The 21,462-nt window shown below is 36.5% G+C and overlaps 2 long non-coding RNA genes across 2 annotated transcripts; both read right to left on the reverse strand.

The window, feature by feature from the left end:
- Positions 1–3,321: 3,321 nt before the first annotated feature.
- Positions 3,322–14,108, reverse strand: LOC122831283. Its single transcript, XR_006370667.1, has 3 exons — positions 13,991–14,108; positions 7,993–8,089; positions 3,322–5,647 (listed from the first exon to the last, which is right to left on the reverse strand). It is a non-coding gene; the product is annotated as an uncharacterized LOC122831283 (long non-coding RNA).
- A 3,755-nt stretch (positions 14,109–17,863) lies between these two features.
- LOC122830773 lies at positions 17,864–20,901 on the reverse strand. The gene is made up of 6 exons (XR_006370594.1): positions 20,684–20,901; positions 19,368–19,385; positions 19,191–19,220; positions 18,937–18,984; positions 18,753–18,809; positions 17,864–18,537 (listed from the first exon to the last, which is right to left on the reverse strand). It is a non-coding gene; the product is annotated as an uncharacterized LOC122830773 (long non-coding RNA).
- Positions 20,902–21,462: the final 561 nt, after the last annotated feature.

The following is a 21,462-nucleotide window of genomic DNA, read 5'->3' on the forward strand; positions in this document are numbered from 1 at the left end:
GAAAGGGGAATTGGTAAACAGAGTAAAGGAACTGCTGTTGGGGTCTAATCAACATATGTGGCGCTATCCAGGCATGTGTTTAATGTAAGCCAAGTTAAAAGGACTGTTTTTGAATTTGATGTGTACACTGAATACAGATTCCAGCATGCAAGCTCACACAATAAAGCCAATAATGTGTAGGTATAAGCAGATGGCATGTAGAAAATGCATTATGTAGTATCATCAATATAAGAGCGAAATATTAGCTGACCTTGCCTCAGCACACTGACGGTAAATCACCCAGCCTACTTTAAAAGTTTAGGCAGACCTGGAAATTTAGGTTGATGAATAGAGAAATGGTGTCATTTCTTCATTAAAATAAAGGTGGATTTAAAAATAACTAATTTAAAAATATCTTTCAGGCATTTATTGTGAAGTCACTGTATTTGATGTAATGCATATAATAAACAGGGTCCAATTGTGTGCACTATAAATATAATGTACCTGAGAATTATGTCACTGGATCTATAGATACATTACTTAGGGTGATAGAACATAAAGTCCAAACAAGATAAGAGAGGTGATATTCCTAAGAACTTACTAATTTTAAGTTTGCTAACTTTAGGACTAAGTTAAAAGCAAAGATAAGAAGCAACATGCAATCAAAAATGAAATAAACTGTCAAAATTCCAGATGCCTTTGGTAAATATTTCTGCAGATAAAAAGTTAAAACCCAACAGCTAAAAGTGGTAATCTGGTCATATTAAAAAAAAACCTCAGCAAATGCTTTTCATGGTCTTAAGTGACATTTTATGCAACTTTTAATAACAGAGATAACTGTCAAGGGGCAGCAAAGAAGAGAATATGAAGCATTTAAGAGTCTATAATTCCCAAACCACTGCCTATTTCCAGCTCTGGCTCCCACAGCCGCTGGTGTTTTTAAAGCATTCCCCAGCAGCAGAGTCAGGAAATCAGAGTCTGTGCTTCGTTTGTACAGCGGCTCAATGAAAGCCGTCCCCATCAAAACCATGAGGGAATTAAAACAACAATCTCAGGATGTGGATCTTAATTAACAAAGAATCAGAATGAATGCTTTCATAACTGAGGAAAAGCTTTTCTACTTGGTGTTATTCTGTTTATAGAACATCTTCAAACGTCCATTTACTCAACTTAATACAAAAACAAAATATTTTGGGGAGGGGGGTTTCTGTTCAGTAGATCAGTCTAAACATACAGACTGGAGACAATTCACAAAATACTGGAGCAGAAAAATCTATGATTTTTGAATTTACAATTTTAACATGAAATGGTTAAACTTATTTACTGATAAAGGAAATGTTGAGAGGGGAAGAACAACTGGGAAGTTGCTTTGTGCCAGATACAAAAGCAGAAATGATTTCAGGATGGTGAAACTTAGCTGAAATAAACTATGAAACTAGCACAAAAAAGAGAGAAAGACTAACATGAATTATCTTTATTGTTTTGCTGCACAAAATGATGAGTGGTCTGCAAGAACCATTGTTAGGATATCCAAATATTTTTGCTGAAATTGTTCTGTCACCTTTTGAAAGCGGGACACATTCCATAAATCAATATTATTTATTCACCAATTTGCAAAGTATGTAGTGTATACCAAACTTAAACAAGTACTTTTCTGTATGTCAAGAATTTTTAACAGCCATGATAAATGATTATACATTAAAAATAATAGAAGCAAAAAAAAATAATAATAAAATAAACAGACTAAAATAATTTTAGAAACAATCTAAGAACTCTATATTCGATGCTCGATAGATCCCGTTGAAAAATCAAGCAAAATGATGAGTGCCAGATACAAAATTTTCTTGTGCAAGTTCCAAGAACTTTCTGTAAAAATAATTCATATATTGGACAGATTAACATGTCATTTTTTGACAAAGCTCCCAGGAACTTTTTGAAGACAGCCAGGAAGAATCCATAGTACATCATATTTAACTGTTGGGTATACATGGCATGAGATGCTCTTCCACAAAATCTTTTGTTTTTCACATCAAATCCATTTTAAGTAATTCCAGCTGAAAATTTTAGTGTTAAGTCTTACTCTGACAAAAGTATGATTGCAAGATAAATTCCCTGTAGCATTTAACAACTGCTACATGTTTCTGTTTGAAACAGCAAGAAAGAAAATAAATTTCCTGGCAGTTTTTTTTCTACTTCCTTTATTATCGTTCTTATCAGTGCAGAGTTATGGCATAAACATGAAAACCTGTCATGCTTATTTGTGTGTCTCCTTGATTTGAAACTTTTTATTGCAATGAATATGGGTAAGTTTGTTTGAGTGGCACAGCATACAACAATGATTGACATCACTAATGCCCTCATCCTCACTCTGATTGGTTGTGTCTACACTGGGAGAAGGCAGAGGATTTTTTCACAGATTATCTGTTTTATACTATACTATCATGACATGGTGACAGTTTCAACAAATATGTAAAATATATACTTTTTCTAAAAGTTATGCATTGCAGCATTAATGTGTAGTATGCCATATGTGGTCAGTATTACTTAGATTGTGGCTAATAGTAATGGAAATCTCCAGGAAACTTTTAAAATGAAAATTAACTTCCATTGTCTGCTCTTATTTCAAGCCTGGTTATTGTCGATATTAATTATTAATTTAATGGAGGCTGGATGACGTCATCTGGAAGTCATTAGCAGAAAAAACAAACTCTGTTGGGGAAAAATGCTCTTAAATCAGAGATAAGCAGCTTTGTGGTTAATACCAACAAAATGAAAGCCATAGGGAGGAAAAACAGATTAAGAGACAGAGTATGCAGCTACACATTACTGACAGAGCAGACTGATGAGCACAACTTTGTTTCATTTTAATAAAAACACAATGTTTATAGTACAGAGTATTTTCAATAAATCTATATTGTTTGATTGGCTTGGCTTCAGCAGATAAAAATGGATCCTGCTGATTGTGCTGCAGGGTGGGACTGTCCAGGATCTCAGAGACAGTGTTCTCTGCAGTCTGCACGTTCGACGGCAGCCACATCAGCGGCGCCCCATGTGGAAACTAACCCAGAGTGACCCACCCCCTCCATGCTGCCCCCCACACCCTCCCGATCCGGCAACATGCTCAAACCTGGCACGTGGATGCTGCTGTCTCCTCAGCCTGACTGCAGTAGGGGGGGTTACATGTGAGCTGATGTGTTCAAAGCAAATGTGTTTATAAAAAGAAACTCAAAAGTACTGCTAGTACAAAAAGTGTTAGGAGTAAGGCAAACAATAATGGTTGCCCCTTCTCAAGTTGAAGGTTGGATTTTTCCAAAATCATCATTAGATCAAGTTACGGCAATAAAACCAGAATTTATCTGCAGACTTTTTATATAAACGGTGCCAATAAATGGTTCTAGCATCAGATATAAAGTCTTTATTTCAAATGAGTATCAAAACAAAATTATTCAGTACCTCTTGATCTAAAAGTGCTTCAAATGCTTTACATTCATCATCCGAGTAAATATGTATCTGTTTAAAACAACCAACACACATGGTACAAAAACAAGCAACTCTCCCATTGATCATAACTATAAGCCCCATTTATAAACATTTATGTTCGTCAAGGATCCTGATGTTGGCATTTGTTTATTTAAAGATAGAAATTAGATCAAGGAAAGCTTTACAGTCTGATTTTTTTTTTTTTTTTTTCAGGGTTAAATGTGCCAGACTGCTTACTCAAACTGTCTTCTTCCTCAAAACAAATTTTAAAAAACTCTCACTCTGAGATTTTGGATATGTGTTGCATATATGTTTTGCGAATTATAACCTGTAATCTAAACATTGAATGCTAATCCCACCCACAATCCCCACCAATGACCAATCCGCATCCTTTTGTCTCTCCACCACAGAACCAGGCCGATTATTGTGACGCTTCAGCGGTCAACCAATGGTCACTCTTCATTTGGGGTTGTGTCCTCATGCCATCATCACATAGATGCTAAAGTGAGATTTTTACCCAGTGACATGCAAGATAGAGAGCGAAGGGGAGGGGCTAGTGGCGTGGGCAGAGGTTTTGGGAGGGTCACGTGGCACCCAACGAGAACTCAGACTGTCACCGGGCATCACATCAGCCGGGAGCAGCCATGCAAACACAGAACAACTCCACGCCCTGCAAAATAACCGGAAAAACAGAGTAGCTGTCGACAATTTCTGTTGAATTTCTATGCTTTATGTCCATGTATTGGAGGTTGCATTAATATTCTGTGACAAAAAATTTGCTTAAATGGCTTTTTCCCATAATATACATCCTAAAGAACATTTTACACTCCTCCAAAATCTCCAGAATCTTCGGGCTGCAGGCTGGACTTGTTTGCAGCTAGCTATAAATTAGGGCTTCCATTTGCACATGGGGCACCAACAGGATAAGAAAAGAAAATTAAAATGCAGTCTCACTTAGGAGACATAACACGCAAGTCAGACCTACCGCATCCTGTTGCATGCAGATGACACCACAGATTCTCAGATGCAGGAAACAATGTCACGCTGCAGCTCAATGTGCCAACCTCGAGACTCTTCCAATGTTATCAAACATCCGCTTGAAATTTTTTTAAATATTCACAGCTTTATTAAATCATTGCAAAAATAAAGTGACACATTCATTCATCAATAAAAAAAGGATTGCAATGATTACATTTCTACATGTACATGCATTTCACTAACATTTCACAATTGCATTAACATTTGTAGATCCTGCAAGAAAGGTTCTCATCAACAGTCACACACAGAGGACTTGTGAATTGTTAAAACAATGAAAACACACAATAAACAGTGAGTACTTTGGAGTCCCTTGGCAGATTCCACTTTAGCATTTCAAAAGGTTTCGATAGTTTTGTGCAAATATTTACTGATAGACACAGCTGGCATGTAGACCAACAGATCACAGATTATGATCTGTTCTGAGGCTCTACAAAATTCTGGAGGAGGAACAAAAAACAAAAAAGTCAAAATTATTAAAGGTAACATATCATCCCCTTTTAGTTTTGTTCTGGGTCTGCCATCACTTCATCAGGAGGCACAGCTCTGTCAGCCATCCCTTAAAAAGAAGAATTCAGAAAATATAACCCTTTGTGGACAAAATTTGTTTCACAGTGAAAGTTTTTCTCTTTTTTATAGCACTGATGGCATCCTGCAAGCATGCACCCTTGTAATGACTAATGCTCAGACCCATTTGGCAGTGAGCTGGTTTCCAAGCACTAAAACCAGTTCTCCCCATGACCCCAGATAAGAAAATCTCCCAAATTGTTGAAGGTCCTTGCACCAGAAAATGGGAATTATTTTTTATTTGACCCTGAAAGTTCCGCTGGTGATAAGTGAAGGATCCCAAGAAGTCAGTGGAAGGGTGTGATTGACGACTAAGGTGAGAAAAGTGCTGTCCCGAGACACACCACCGTGCTTTTCTTCCTCCCTTTACCTCCATTTCTTCCTCCCGGTTCTTATTGGTTCATCTGTCATCTCCAGATTCTGGAGCGACTGATAATCTTCAGGCTGCAGGCTGGACTTGGACCTTCTCTGTCATCTGTTTGGCACTGTAGTAGGACAGACTCAGACCCATGATGGCCAGCATCATGGCAATCTGGTTGACGGTGCGGTCATGAGGCTGCGTCTGGATCTCACCAGCGACCTGCCTCTACAGAGACAGAAAAGAAATGAGACAAAGGTTACTGGTTGGACACATAAACTTATATGGTTCTACACATGCATCTCAAATTAAAATATCATTAAAATGTTAAATAAGTTGAAAAAGGTAAGCCCAAATTATATGAAAACAATTATTTCAAGCATTTTTCAGTATATGTTGCCGATTATGTCATATCGCTAATGAGAATTTAAAAAGTTTGTTTTTTATACAGAAATGTCAGCCTGCTGAAGATCATGTCCATGTCAAGACTTATTTCGTATTATTTACTGCATCAATGCAGCTCAACATGGAGGTGATGAGCCTGTGGTTCTGCTGAGGTGTTAAAGAAGTTCAGCTTGTACCAACAGCTTTCTTTAGCTGCTCTGGCTCTGAAGTCTCTCGTCTTTATATTGAAATTAGATCAGGGCAGTATAGAGGCCAAATAAACAACTATGCTATGGGCAGTAAAAGTGGCTTAGTTACTTTTGGCAGTAAGTCCAAATGCCAATTTCTGCCAGGAAATTAAATCAGCATCTTTATAAGTCTTTGACAGGCAAGGGATAATGATTTTCTGTTAGAAAACTGACTTTGAACTTGGAAAAAATAAAAAATAAAAACTCACAGTGGACTAACAACAGCAGAATGAATTCCTCCCCAAATTGTTAGAGTATAGAAACTTCATTAATTGCACTTTTTTCTTCCATCTAACTTTCCATTAATATTCTTTGAAACATAACTCTAAACAGCCATCTGTTTTAGCCATGGCTTTTTGTGGGTTACCCTCCTTGTGGATGGTGTCAATGAGTTTCTACTGGACACCAGTTGAGTCCTCAGTCTTCCCCATTATTGTGTTGGCCCTATCATTAAATTAATACACCCAAATGCATATTACATATTCCCTTAATACTCTAATTTCTTGAGATGTTAAATCTTGGGACATCATAACTTTTAGCAGAAGTATACATTAATACAACAGCCTAGATACACATGATTCGCTTTTTGACTGGAACTATAGAAATAACTTTCCAGTCTTATTCCAATTTTTTAAGATGCATCTGAATGTCAAGACAGGTTCTCTCCTGAAAACTTAAAAGACTAATTTTAGAAATCTTTCCTATGTGCCCAAACAGAAACAACCATTAAAGATTTAGCATGATACTTTATAAAAGGGAAACGGTGTCCTGTGCACAGGGATGCCTTCTATTGTATTTTTTTCTCCAGGTGTAGCACCACCCTTTTCTACATACAGATCAGGCATTTGAGCTGCCCACACTGTGAGATACCAGCTCATTTATGGAATGAGTAAGAGATGTTCAAAAGATAAAGTAAGATCTATGTATTCAATAAGGTTGGCCTGCGTTTTTTAGCAAAATGGTAAAAAAACAAACAAAAAGAACCCACCGGTAGAATTTCTATAAAAAGCATAATGTTTGTTTTTTGTTGGTTTTGTTTTGTTTTGTTTTTTTTTGTTTGTTTTTTTTTGTGGGGGGCAATAAGAAGAATTACTAATGTTATCCAGTAAAATTAATTTGAAAGAATATTTAACAATGCATTCACTGAAGCATAAAATTGTCTGAAATCATTAAACTAACAACCAGTCTGTACATTAGAAATATTATTATAACCTCGCTGCACGGTCAGATATAAATTAAAAGCTAGTCACTTTCTTTTGTTTTCTTAAAGCCATCTGAGAAACGATCCTTGTTTGTGAATTAGTAAAAATGGCCAAATTAGAATTAATGTACAATGGAGGAGACAGATGCTGCCCCCCACAGAGGATTACAATGACAAAAGAAACAAAGGAGATGATAATCATAAGCTCCCCCAATTACATTGGGATGAAGAAACTTCTTATAACCTCATAAGAACATGACGCTGACCACCTGTTGCTGCACACTGAAGATTAGCTGCTTAAAGAAGGCTATAACATTTTTCCTTGATTACAAAAGAGACAAATTGAGCTTTTAAGAAATATTTCTGATTACAACTGACAAGAACAAAGGTGCATTGCCTCACTCTTATTAAGGTAATCTTGTTTCAAAACTAAAGTTGGTCAGACTACAATTAATGCTTCTGATAAAAAGCCAACACCGGAGCAAACAAGATCCGACTAATTAACCTGCTCAATTAATCAGCTTGAGATAGCAAGAAGGTTCAGTTCAATTTAATGTAACATTTAATGGGTGCTTATTCGACATTTTTATTTGAGCTTATGAATGAAAAGAATGATTGTGATGATCAATGAGCTGATTGTCAAATATTTTTTGTACTTTTGTCTTCATACAGTCATGCAGTGAAAGCACTGTAGTTAGGCTCAACGTACACTGACTCATGCTCATATTTATACTAAATACCTGGAGAAGGCGGAAGTATCCAGGTGTGAGCCTGCCCAGTCTGATGATCATGTTTCCTGAAATGATGGATCAGTGAACCCCCAGGGTGGTTCAAGACCTGCAGGTAAAAAAATTAAAAGTAAATGTAGATTATGTATTTCATGCAAACAATACATACAGAGAGGTAAAACTAAGCTTTTGAAGTCAGATCAAAAATAGGAGGGTACTGCTTTGTGCTGGCTTGCAAATAAACTAAAACATGAGGAAGGAACATCCTTTGCCTGGAGCAATGGCACAAAACTGCACACGTGTCCAGAACATGTGTGATTGAAAATATTATCTGGAACTATTTCCGATTTGCAACAAGTTCTGTTCATTTCATGTGTTCAAAATCGGGAAGCCCCCAAATCCACCACCCTTTGCCCTCCCCTCAGTTCTGAGTTATTAAATCATCATGTTTGAACGAGATCTGGGTCAGAGCAACAGAGACTGTATTCATGCTGCGTCATGAACTGACACTGCAGAACTAAAGTCATTTTCATGTATAAAGATAAATGCAGTTATAAGTTTTGTGATCACATAGCTTTGCGTTACACAACTGGACAGCAAGATTCTACATAGACGAAAGGAAGAAAGACAAAGGGATGGTTTTCAGTCCTACTATGACAGAGGTGCAAACTGTAACAAAAAAAAATAAAAAAATGGGTTGATGGTAAAAACAGGAGATGGGATGAGCTCACCTCATAGAAAAAAAAAAGAAAGAAAGAAAAAGTAAAAATAAAAGCTAGTCCAAGCCTAATTATGTACAATGGCTTATAAAAACAATGTTGGGTTTGATACTGGAAACTTATGTTAAACCTGGGATCCATGTTTTAGGGAAAAAAAGGAAGTATAATCACGGAAGATGATGCATAACACATGAAGCAATAATATACCAACCTGTGGAGTTACGCCCTTGATATATATATATAAAAAAATTGTTATTCCAAGTTTTGTTTTGGTACTCCTCCAGTCAAGAGCTGATTATGAAAACAGATGGACTTCTCATCGTCTGCAACAGGGAACAAAGGATCACTCCAGTCCCAACAGTGGGATCTTTTGCTTCCACAAACAGGGACAAAAATGACAGAAGAAATTCCTAACAGATGCCAAACAGAAGAACCTGAAGCAGAGAGAGAATTTCTGCCCTGCGCTCCGCCTTTTTATACAGCCCAGCTCTTACCCAACCAGATCTTCAGGCTCGCCTGCGACACACACCCACTTCTGCAACACATACACTCCAGTGTCCAAATTCATTACTCTCAGTGGGTCGCTTCCCAAATACACATGCCTACTGCCTCCTTCCAAAAACAAAAATGTCAGATATAATGTGCTCATTTGTGCAGAATAAGGGAAATAAAAAGCAAAATAAAGAGAAGAATCAATAGGGCTGGGATTTTAATGTATTGAGTTATATAACCAGCATGACGTGCACATTTAATCTCAGTTTGGGTCAGAAATCTAGTTGACCCCACAACTGTCGACAAGTGCATAAAAAAAAACGCTGAAAAACTATTTAAGCTTCTTAAAATTTACCAATAAAGTTGTGGGGTTTTTTGTAAATCCTGTAGTTGATTATATAACTACATTTCACAAAGTTCTGCAGAGTCAAAACTGCACTTAATATCATGCAACCCGAGCTCCCTGCATGAGGTCCAGAAGGCATAAAAATATTTCTGCAAGCTGTGGATCTGACATCATGCAGCCAACCCAAAACATCAGCTCACTTTCTAACAGTGAAAAGCTCTGTATGAAACATCTCAAATCACACCTTCCCCAAACACTACAAACATTTGGTGAATAAACCACACCAGCACTAATGATAGTGCAAGAATGTTAATGGAGTTCTGTGACAGAGAGTTTAAGTAATTTTACACCCAGCAAGTCTACCAGCTACCAACACCTAATACTCCAACTCCCACTTTATTAAGTACACCTGTCCTTGTTAAGCAGCCAAACCCTTTTCAGCAACTGTATGCCTTTTGGCATCTGGACATGGTGATGGTGGTTCATAGACGTAAAAACAGATTTAGAGTGGTGAACATAGGTGAATCTGAACATGGAATGGTTGTTGGTATTTTAGAAATTGGGATTTTCAAACAACCATCTCTTGAGTTCTCATAGAAGAGTTTTAAAAATTCACAGAGCTCCTTTGGGATTTTGTGGAATGGGAGATTCAAGTGTAGACAAATCTGCAGCGGTTTCGTGGTGCTAACTTGTTAATGTGAACCAAAATCTCTGAAGAATGTTTCCGACACCTTGAATCTACACCACAAAAAAATAAATAAATAAAGAAGGCTGTTCTGATAAAGACAAAGTAGGTTAAATCAAGATCTACCTAAACAGAGCATCTTAAAAGAAGATTTAAGAATAAGACTTTTGTGGTTCAATGTGAGAATATGTGGGAAAAAAAAGAGAAGATACAAAATCATCTTCCAGTCAACATTTTTTATGAGGAATGAAATGCTATACTAACATGAGCATGTTTTTTTTGATAGGCCTTGTCGATTATTTGGCTATTGACATGTTTCAGTCTGGTTCAAGCTAAGTGAGCGTAAACAAAACTTACAGCAAAAAAACTTAAAGATTTGCTTCTAAAATCTTAAGAACAGCACAAATAATAAGACAGACTGAGAGCTTGAATAATCAAAAAGCATTTTTCATTGTGAATGTCTTTATAAAAAAGTGAAAGATAATATAAAAAAGGAGAGACAGTTCCTAATTCTTTAGTTTAACAAAAAAAATCTTAGATTAGGTTCTTAAAATGTTCTTGAATCTCTCATAATTCCTAATCATGATCAAATAAGCGATATTGGGCAATAGTGAATAAGTATTCTTACACTAAAGTATCCACTGCGCTATGTATCTTGTTCTCTTCAAGGAGAAGCCTGCTAATTTTACATTTAGATTTCACTTGCATTTCAAATGCCTGGAAATAGTTTTATAGACACTAAATAAACACAACCTTGGTTTACATAGGGGACATTTTTAGATTTAGAGACATATTTGTAAATGACGCCCTTAAAGGTAAGTCCTGCAGTGTGTGCATTTCAACAATTGAGATATTTTACTGAAACAAAATTAACCAAAATAGCAAGAAGTTTGAGTTAAATTGGGATTTTTAAAAATGGTAATGTTAACATCTGAAGCAAAGCAGTAAAGTTGCTTAATCAGCAAGTACTAAAACACTATAGTGCCATGTTGCTGATGTTTGCAATAAAAATTCAATGTTCTTCCTGCGAAGTCAGAGGTTATTCCTCCAGAACACTAGTGCACGCACATTACTGCAATACTTTCCTATTGTACAGTAATGAGTATTTATAATTTTACACCTCTGACTTTGTAAAATCTTGCATTAATAGAAATACAAAGAAAAAAATCTTCCTAAAATGTTGGTACTTTCAACTCAAAACTTACTTTATATTTTGTTTAAGAATTATCAGATTGTTTATAGAAGGTACTGTCATAACTGCCACATACTAATAGTTTGTGGCACTTTGACCTTTCTTTATCGGGTCTAATTGAAACAAACATATAAACATGATTAATGTTTATGAATAAGTTGGGTGATAATTGTACAGGAAGTAATATCTGAAACCAAACCAGCCAGCCCATTTAAATTAGCTGAGTAGATCAAATTCTTCAGATGTTTACAGCTGCTTTTCAAAGACCCATTGACATTGTCAGGAATTTCATGTAAGAGGCAAGGATGAGTCAGTAATAGGGAGAGGTCAACATCATGCGTTGGAAAGAGTCCGAGTGACTCATCTATGAACTATTCATGTTACGGTTAGGGATCAACATGAAAGCTGGAGAGCATTTTCCCATGGGTGCATTACCTGTGGCCGTGCAAAAATCCTCAGTTGCAAGCGAGTCCAGCCACAGATTTGAAGTGAATCTGGGAAAATTGGTTGTGGTTATGGTCAAAGCACACAAGAATATTTGATTCAGAAGTAAACAGATATGTTCAAATTGTACTAAAATCTGACACACTTCCCAAGCCATTGTGGGATGAGCTTTCTAGCACTTTTGGTTGTTAATATGCCTTGAAAGCTATAGTCGGCCATCTATCATGCCCATAAATAGTTCCTTCGCCTTGGTACTCGCTGTACTTTCCGCAAAACAACCAATGAAATTCCACCGTCACGTCTTTCCTCCTGTCTTGGTCCCGCCTTGTTGTGTCACTTTCTAGCTCCCTCCCCATTTCACCCCCCAAACCCCCAGCCCCCAGCTCCCTGTAGCGAGTAGCCATGTGAAAGATGGACCCATCTGCAACCGTAGCAGAACCATTGACCAACTGAAACAACCTCCTGCAGCACAAAGAGCCTCAGTGTAACATCAGAGCCGTTAATCTGCCTGTCTCGCCACAGGAGCAGCTCAGAGACTGGACATCCTCCACAGTCATGACAATGGCACACCACTACTGTTGCCCCGGTGTCAGAGTCAATTAGTTCATGTGTGCAAGCTCTTGTGAAGTGATCCTGTGGTGAGCAAACCCATCATACCTGTTCATGTTCATTTGAAAACCAAACTCATTAAATTCCAGCCACACCTTTAGAAACCTGAACACTTAGAAGCAATGTGCAGGATTAATTCAAAGTCATTGGGACTGCAATCAACAGGTCATCTAATTGTCTTCTATAAAAATTGTTTGGGATAAAAATGCAAAATAGTAAAAAATAATAATAATAACACTTTGCTTCTGCTTATGTTCCAAAACATGATCACAATTACATTATCACAAAAATAAATGTTAAAGCAACCTGAAACATATTTCAGTTGCAGCAGAAATACTTTGGGGTAAACCCAAGAGATTCAGCATAAAATGAAATTCTGGAAACAACAACATACTGAAAGTTTATTGGTTTGTAGAAATAAGGCTTTTCCCTGCATATTCCAGTCAAAGTCTGGGAATTTATGTCAATCAAACGACGCAAACATTTTATTTTGGTCCCTAACTGACGAAATACGGTGGCAGACTTAGATAGGTCAGAACAGAGAGGAGCTGAGCCATGTGTTAAAGTGTTTTAAGTTACTCTAAAGTGACTCTCAAAGCTGACACACACAGGTCTTAATCCACTTAACAGGAGAATAGATGACAGAAGGTTTTAACCTTTGTAAATCCAGCCAGTGATACATTTTTACAGAACACCTAAAGGAGATTTTTTTTCTAAACTGTCAGTTTAAATCAGCATAAAAAATGTCACCAAACCTCAATTATTTTTATGCTTATGTCAGATTGAACTCTAGGAAGCAAAACCTCCAGAAAAATTCCCCTACGGCCAGTGAGCCAGAGTGGAAAGTGTACACTGCAAAGACATGCAATTTGCAATAAAAAAATCCTGCTATCAGAAAACATTTTTTAAAATATGAAAACTTTTTGTTCTTCTACCTATACATTTCAGATTAGGATGCTTTTAATAGTTTTCTGATAATCTGGGTGAGAGAGACAGAAACAAAGCCTTTAATGCACAGCCTGTTTTGGAAAACACTGAGCAAAACCTAATTATAAATTTAACTTTGTTCTTCAAATCAAACTTTTACCCCTGTAAAAAAAAAAAAACAACAACAACAACAACAAAACATGTCATGTTGAGGTTTTTTTCAAGCTGTATCCTGCACGTTTGGAGATATCCTGCCATTTAAATTTCCATATCTGGTATGATTCCCGCTGATGAACTCATCTTAGATTAAATCCAGTTGAGCGCAACACTTTCCACTTTAAAAAAAAAAACATATTAAGATGCCGATTCTTTCTTGTTAAAAAGTTGCAAAAACATCTACAGGTGGGTTTATTCTGAAACAAAACAACTGTGGTTAAAAATCAGAGCGCGTTTAATAAATGTTTGGGATAAAATAACAGAACTTTTTGGCGCAGCTGGAAAGCTGTTTTAAACTTAGCGCTGCAGACTCTCGAAGACTCATCAGTCATATCTCTGTCCTCCCTGTCCATCCTGTCCCTCAAAGGCTGGGCGCTTACCTGCAGCTGTTCGGGGGCAGGGCGTGTGTGCAGGGGACAGCTGTGGGCTCGGTCAGCCTGCGCTAAAATGGTACACTGTGTTCGCTTTGAAAAGATTTTATAGGAAGCTGGGTATGCATGTTGTGTGTGGCAGTAGTGAGAGGGGAGGGGCACTGCGAGCGCTCAGACATGCCTCTGTTCATACGGACCCACTCAGACCCCCACAGCACAGGAATAATGGGCTCGTCCGCGTTTAATGTTGGCTCGCTACCTCCGTGTGCGGAAGAATGTTTTTTCTTTGTGTGAAATATTGCGGAAGAAATACGCGCACATGTGACATGTCCTCTGGATAGCAGGCGCTCCGGGGTGTGTTTAGGTGTAAATACAAAAATAGTGAACGAGGAGTGAAATATGCGGACTCTGTGTTTTCATGGAAGTAATCAAATTATAACTTTATCTGAGTTTTAACTACTACTAAGTGCCAGTCCTAACTTTGGAAACTAAAAAACACCAAGTTGAACCATTTTCTTTCTCAGAATGAATTTGCCTGCAGCTAAAGTAAAGTGTACAATGCCTTGAACTTGAATTTTACATTTTATTTTACTTACAACTTCCTTTAGTCTGTACAGGCACCCTTTGCTGCCATTACAGCTGCAAGACTTTATGTCTGACTGTACCTTGAGGCAATCTGCAAACTTGATTTCCTCTTATAAGACTGAAAAAAATCTTGTCATCTTCTTTGTAAAATAGCTCAAACTCAGTTTGTAAGGAGAGAGCCCATTAACAGGATTTCTCAAATTTAGCTGCACATTCTCTGATTTAATTAACGCTGGACTTTGACTGACGCATAAAAATGTTTTCATCTGAACCCCTGCATTATAGCTCTACCTATTTGCAAGATCATCGTGCTGGAAGGTGAACTTCAAACAGATTTTCTTCCAGGATGACAGTATTCAGCTTCATCCATTTTCCAATAGACTGTCACCAGCTTTCCTGTCCCTTGCTAAATGTAAGAATCCCAACAGAATGATGCTGCCACCACAAGATTTAAAGATGGTAAAGGTGTGTTCATGTTTATGTAAGGTGTTAGATTTCTATCAGTCATGCCAAAAATGTTTATTTTTGTCTCATCTGACTAAAGTGCCTTCTTCCACAAGGTTGAAGTGCCCCCTATGGCACATGAAATTGAACTTTCTGTTACTTTCTTTTAACAAAGGTTTTCTTCCTCTCTTTTTGTGAAGGTCAGATATGTGAAGTATATGACTAGTTTCTTCCTAGTCATGTGATATGTGACTAGGAAGAAACTGGAGCCCTGCAGCAAATAATAGGACATGCCTTGCAACATCATTTGTTTTGCACATTTCAGCAACAAGGCAATTTAAAGTGCTTTATGTGATGTAAATATAAAACAAACAAGCTAGAAACAATAAACTGTAGTAGCAAAATAAAGAAAAGTTGGAATAAAAGACTAAACTGTGCTAAATATAATCAAAGGTAACTATAAACAAATAGGTTTTTAGGGGGTATTTCTAGCACTGGGTGATGGGTGAGAGGTACATCATGAGCAGGTTGCCAGTCTTTCTCAGAGCCACATAGAGACACACATACTTATACTTCAGGACAATTTAGAGAGACCAATTACCTAACAGTGACAGTGAAGTCAGAGTACCCAGAGAGAATCCATGCATGTACATGGAGAACATGTAAACTCCATGCATGGATTCGATCCTAGGGCCTTTTAGCTGCAATTCATGGAAAACAGAATTTGAGAACACTTAGTAAGCAAAGCTCTAAATTCAAATCACCATGCAGTGAAACCAAATGCAATCTAGTTTATCTTAGTTCATTTGCTAAAATCAAATATCATTCAATTCTTAACTGAAAACTATTCCAGATCTGACAAAAATCAACAATGCGTTTTGAAAAAACTTAAATAAAGAACTGTCCTTCCTGGAGATCAACAGTTTGAGGCAAGCTTCCCAAACGCAAATTCAAATTGATTTGGTGAGGTAAACTTCATAGACATTATGATATCACATTCATTCTTAAAGGAACAGCTTAAATATTTGTGATGTTAAAGTAGTATTATGTCTGATGGAACATGAGATTTTTGACTTAGAAATTGGTGTTTTTATTGTATGGGATTAGAATTTGCTTTCTCATTGAAATGAAAAACATACAAGCATTGAACAAGCAAACAGCAAACAAGGAGTGACCCCTCAGGGTTATTTGAAGTAAATGTACTTTCCAGTTACCATGGTGTCCCATACTGCACAAGCATGTTACCTCAAATGGTGTATTACAAGGGTGCCGACTGCTGACACAGTAAGACAGATCTCTTCCGGGAGTTCATCTCTTTGCATGAAATGCACAGAAAACAGTAATAGGATGCACTATATGGACATTTAAATAAAAACAAGAGTTCCCAAACATATATATCAGAATTCACACCATACATTTAATCAAAAGTGACAGTTTTAGATTAAGTCTGCTACAGGTAAGTTCCAAGACTAACAGGTCCTTCTCAATGTATGTATTTTTTTCTACTAAATAATCTGACACCAGATCTCTACTGTCCTTCAAACATGTAATTTAGCCCGCTTCAAAATCAGCAAATAACAGAAAAGATTCAATAGGCCATTTTTGGAAACCATATTTGCTTTAAGATATTTCAGTGAAGTGTCTGCAAACGACAAACGCGTCATATTTGACCGACTTTCAAGCTTGGCAGAAAGATGGACGTGGATCCCAACTCAGGAATCCCACTGAGGAAACAAAGAACATCTGCTTTATGTGGTAACACACTGCCCCCTGCTGGTGACAAGCGACAAGCAGACCACAAATTCAAATGTGAGGAAACATCTGGGAAGCTATTTTGATTTCTAATGTATGTTATCTGCATGTAAAAAAAAAAAAAAAACACACACACAATCGGTATTTGACAGTAATAACTGTAACTTCACTTTAGGGAATAAAACACCACATACCAAATAGATTATACCTCATCTATAAAAAATGCTTACCTTCATTTAAAACATTATTGTTATACATCAAAAATACATGTTAGCTCAAACTTAATTACTATCATTTTTTTAGGTTTTAGGTTGCACCTATTTCCAGTAGTCACAGGGTAGACATGTTAAACTCTGGACAGGTTTCCAGTCGATCACAGACCAAGATACACAGGACAAACATCCATGGTTATACATTCATAGGTAATTACAATTTATAAACACTAAATAATATTAGTTATGTTAGTTCATCAAGACATAAAGAAACATGGACTCAGGAATCTTGCAGAAAGATGGACGTGGATCCCAACCCAGAACCTTCTCAAGGTAAACAGTGCCGCCATATCGCAAAGGTTTGATAGGAGAACTCAGGTAATCCACTTTAGTAGGAATGAACATATTTCTTCTGATGTTTCAGTTTATGATTTTTACTATTTGGCTTTTTTAAATCAGAAATATAAGATTATTAGTTGTTTTCAAAAGTGTCTGCAGTTAGGTTTCCAATAGTTAGAGTTCTCTTCCACATTTGGTCTAATTTCTTTAAACTTTCTCCAACATCAGTTCAGAACTGATTTTATTTCATCATTTAAGTAAACACCAGTAACAGAAAAAAACATCTGAATCAATTATTATAGATATAAATGATGGAAACCTTAAATGTTTGAAAACATTTTGTAAATATGTAAATTCCTGTTACATGCATGGATGCAAATATCCAGTAACATATCTATGGTTATAACTTCATAAGAATGGCTGTATAAATACTTCCTCACTACAATCTTGTTAAAACTGAACATACAGTTTTAGTTGCACATCATAAAATGTAGTTCAGTTGTTTCTGTCAAGTCAATTCACCTAAAATCACATCAAATAAAACCAAACAAACATTTTAAAGTTTTTTTATTCAAGAACATTTAGATCAACCACTGAAGTCAGAAAAAAAAAAAAAACTTCCACTTCCCCTTACAGAAACATAAGTTAACAACTGTTTTTTCCCAATCTGAAGACCAGATTTACATGGTACATGTTTTGGGGATCTACCAAACGTTTGACCTAATACACTAAATTTATGTGGCATTATAACTGACTAGATCTTACGTTGACATACATCGCTTTAAATAATTTGGTAAGCAACTGTTTATTAGTCAAACATTAAAATACAGGGAGATGAAAGGCAAAGTTCCTATTCTCCTGTAAGTTTTACTACATTTTAGCTGCCTTATGTTTAAAATTAGATTCAAAACCCGACTTGAAAATATCTATCCATCAGCAGTTTCAAAAAAACAAAACAGATTAGACAAACTAAAATGCCACGCCTACAAGATATGGACGGTAATCATTTTAAAGTTGATAAAAATAACAAAAAAATGGATATGAATGTGAAAACAAAGTCTTGTTACATTGAGTGCAAGCCCAGAACAAACCTATAAATGACATATTTGTAATATAAAACTTGGTAAAAAATACTTATTTAAAACTGTACAATCACCAAGTACACAGAGTGAGCACATCTTCAACCATTATTTATTTGGTTTCGGTGGCTTCAGCCTTTGGCTCCTGAGGAAAAAAAAAAGACAAGAATAAACAACTGTGTCCTACAGAACAGTTAAACTCCAACTTCTGGGCCGACATTAGGAATCAGTGCATGAAACTGTTAATATCTTAAAAGCAAATTGATTTGAAATAAATCTTGTGGGTCATATTAATAAAATGTCAACAATAAAACAATCAACAATAAAATTTAGGGTAGGTTTTCTCAAACAGAAACATACCTCAGCCTTGGTGTTCCCATTCTCAGCTGGCTTGGCCTTCTTTGCTTTTGGTGCCTTCTGCAAAACAAGGAAGCAAATAAATTTTTATTTACAGCAACTGTACAAACCCCCCACTGTAAATTAATTGAATCAAAGACATTGTATTACTTTCTTCAATAAAACTATCTGCTATGAAATTACCTACCTTTGGAGCAGCTTTTTTCTTAGTCTCCACTGGGGCTGCCTTCGGTTTCTGAATAAGAAAAAAAAATTTGTGACTGGAAAGAAAGACAGAGTATTTTATACAGTTAGTCGCCCTTCAGAAGGTTCCTATTATTCCATAAAAAAGCTTGTTACTATTTTGACAATTTCACAAAGAGGTGATTTTGTGCAAAAGCTTTAAACAATAAGGGCAAGAAAAAACATGTGGTACAACAGCTATCCAAGATAAAATCTTACCAGTGCCAGTCGTGGGGAGGTTCTTCTTTGCTACAGACGAAAGATATATTTAAAGTTTTAATATATAAAGGAGTTTTAGTTCATTTAAATATGTAATACAAAGAAAAGTCAAATAGTTTGTCAAAAAAGAAAACAATAAAACAAACTAAAATAAAGCATAAAGTAGAAGAGACAAACCTCAGGGGGAACGGTTTGCTGTAAGGAAAAAAAAGAAACGAAAGCGTATTAACATTCAGACAGAAAAATCATCTTTAAACCACATGAACTCCAGTTGTACATCAATTTTATTATCAGAAAAAAAATAATCACAGGAAACTTAAATCAAAGTGCACACAGTTAACTTGTAACGAGCTGCTGAACTTGAAAGTCACAAAGGACTTCCCGCGCATTTTTGAATTCAAACTTGGGCTGTCCTGTCACCATGACAGCGCTTTGGCGCCCTGACAGCTTCCTTTGTTTTGTATCAGTGCGCGCCTACGGACAGCTGCAGGGGGAAACTGATAAGATTACTACTTTACTAATCTGCAGCTACACAAGAAATGCGAGGAAAAACGAATCTGCAGAGCAAATCACTAATATAATTTAGATGTTTTTGTTTTTAACCGCGAATCTTACGTAGTTCTCATAACATACTACGACGATTAAATTAAATATTCTTTAAGAAAACCATAAAATTGTCCATAGTTCAGTTAGAAATAGCAAAACTACGTCTCTATTTAGATCAATATTTTGCTACACGTTCTTTAGAGATGGATTTGCGTAAATTACTAATACGCATTGTCTAATATAAAGGGCACAATTGATGATTTGCATACATTAATGAACAAATTCAACTAAGAGTTGAAAATTTACAACATTGTTGAAACTATGCAGTATGGAGGGCAATTTAATCTTTCAAAACAGATGAAAATTTATCATTTTCATTTACCCTCCCCCACTCCTTCCTCAAATTTGCAGGTTGCTAAAAGCATCTTAAAACTCAACCAACCACCCAAAATGTATATTTGTAAAAATATATATTGACTGTTTAGATTCCTATTGTTGTGATTACGAAATAATAGCGTAACTCGGTGCATGAAAAGTTGGTCTTTGGGTGCAACCTGTCAATTTTTTTTGCCCAGCCTACTGCCACAGAGAGGGAAAAAGGCAGACGATGACAGGATTTAATCTGCACAGCGCAATGTCAGAAGAGAATGTAGTCCGAGCCTGACTACAAGTAAAATCAATTATATCTACACCGTCTGAGGTTTTAAAACCAGTTGGTGAATATTTTAGGCATTTATCGACGATCAACACTTTAATTTTCGACGACTAAGACGATGCTTGAACAGGTCTCTGCTGCCCGTCCGCCATTGCTATAACGTTTGTTAGAGATGATGACGTTCCTCTGATGCAGAAAAAAATAAATGCAGCCCAACGTTAACCTCAAGACACCGTCACGAATCCTACAAGAAGACTCAAAAAAACTATTATAATAAAAATAAAAATCCTACCTTTGCTTTTCCCATTGTATTGGCTGGAAGTCAAAAGAAAGCTGAAAAAATACAGCCGCAAAAACAAGCTTTTTTTCGAAGAGATGTCACACGCCGACCCTGCAGTCTCAGTGTAAAATGGCGAATGTATAATAGAAACGAATGTTTTTGTAGTTTATACAGTGAAATATAAGAACGAAACCGGTTTGAACCAGTTTTCTATTTCGACGTTTGTCATTGGACAGAAACATGACACGTGGGTCCAGGGACCTCCCACTTGTTAAAGAGGCAGGAAGCGAACTGGTGAAAGTCTGACCTTCGCCTCAGGGGGGCGCTATGCCGGTGGTTTCAACTGAAATAGGGTCTTATCGAAAAAATAAACGTATAACGAAAATGGCGTTTACTACATGTTGCTGATGAATTACGGGTTTAAAAATACACTTATATTCTAACTTCCTTATTATACCTTTTATATTAAAACTTCATAGCATGTTATTGGGAACTTTTGACATAGACCAATACAAAGAAGAAAAATGTTTTTTAAAAATTTAACAAAAACATGAAAAGTGAGGAATGGAACCACCTCTGTGTGAATACAGCCGTTCTTCGTTGTGTCCTCTGGGCATTACATTTGTAAACATTTTTCTCTGTAAAATCTGTCAAACCATTCCATTGCATCTCCTCTGCTTCTTGTTGCCCTTTTTGTATGACAAACATCAGTTCCACTCTCTCTAGTCTTTCTAGTTTTCTTCTATATTACTAATTCTTGAGCATCAATCATCTTTTAAGCAACTCCGGCA

The sequence above is a fragment of the Gambusia affinis genome, linkage group LG05 (assembly GCF_019740435.1).
Source record: "Gambusia affinis linkage group LG05, SWU_Gaff_1.0, whole genome shotgun sequence".
NCBI lineage: Eukaryota > Metazoa > Chordata > Actinopteri > Cyprinodontiformes > Poeciliidae > Gambusia > Gambusia affinis.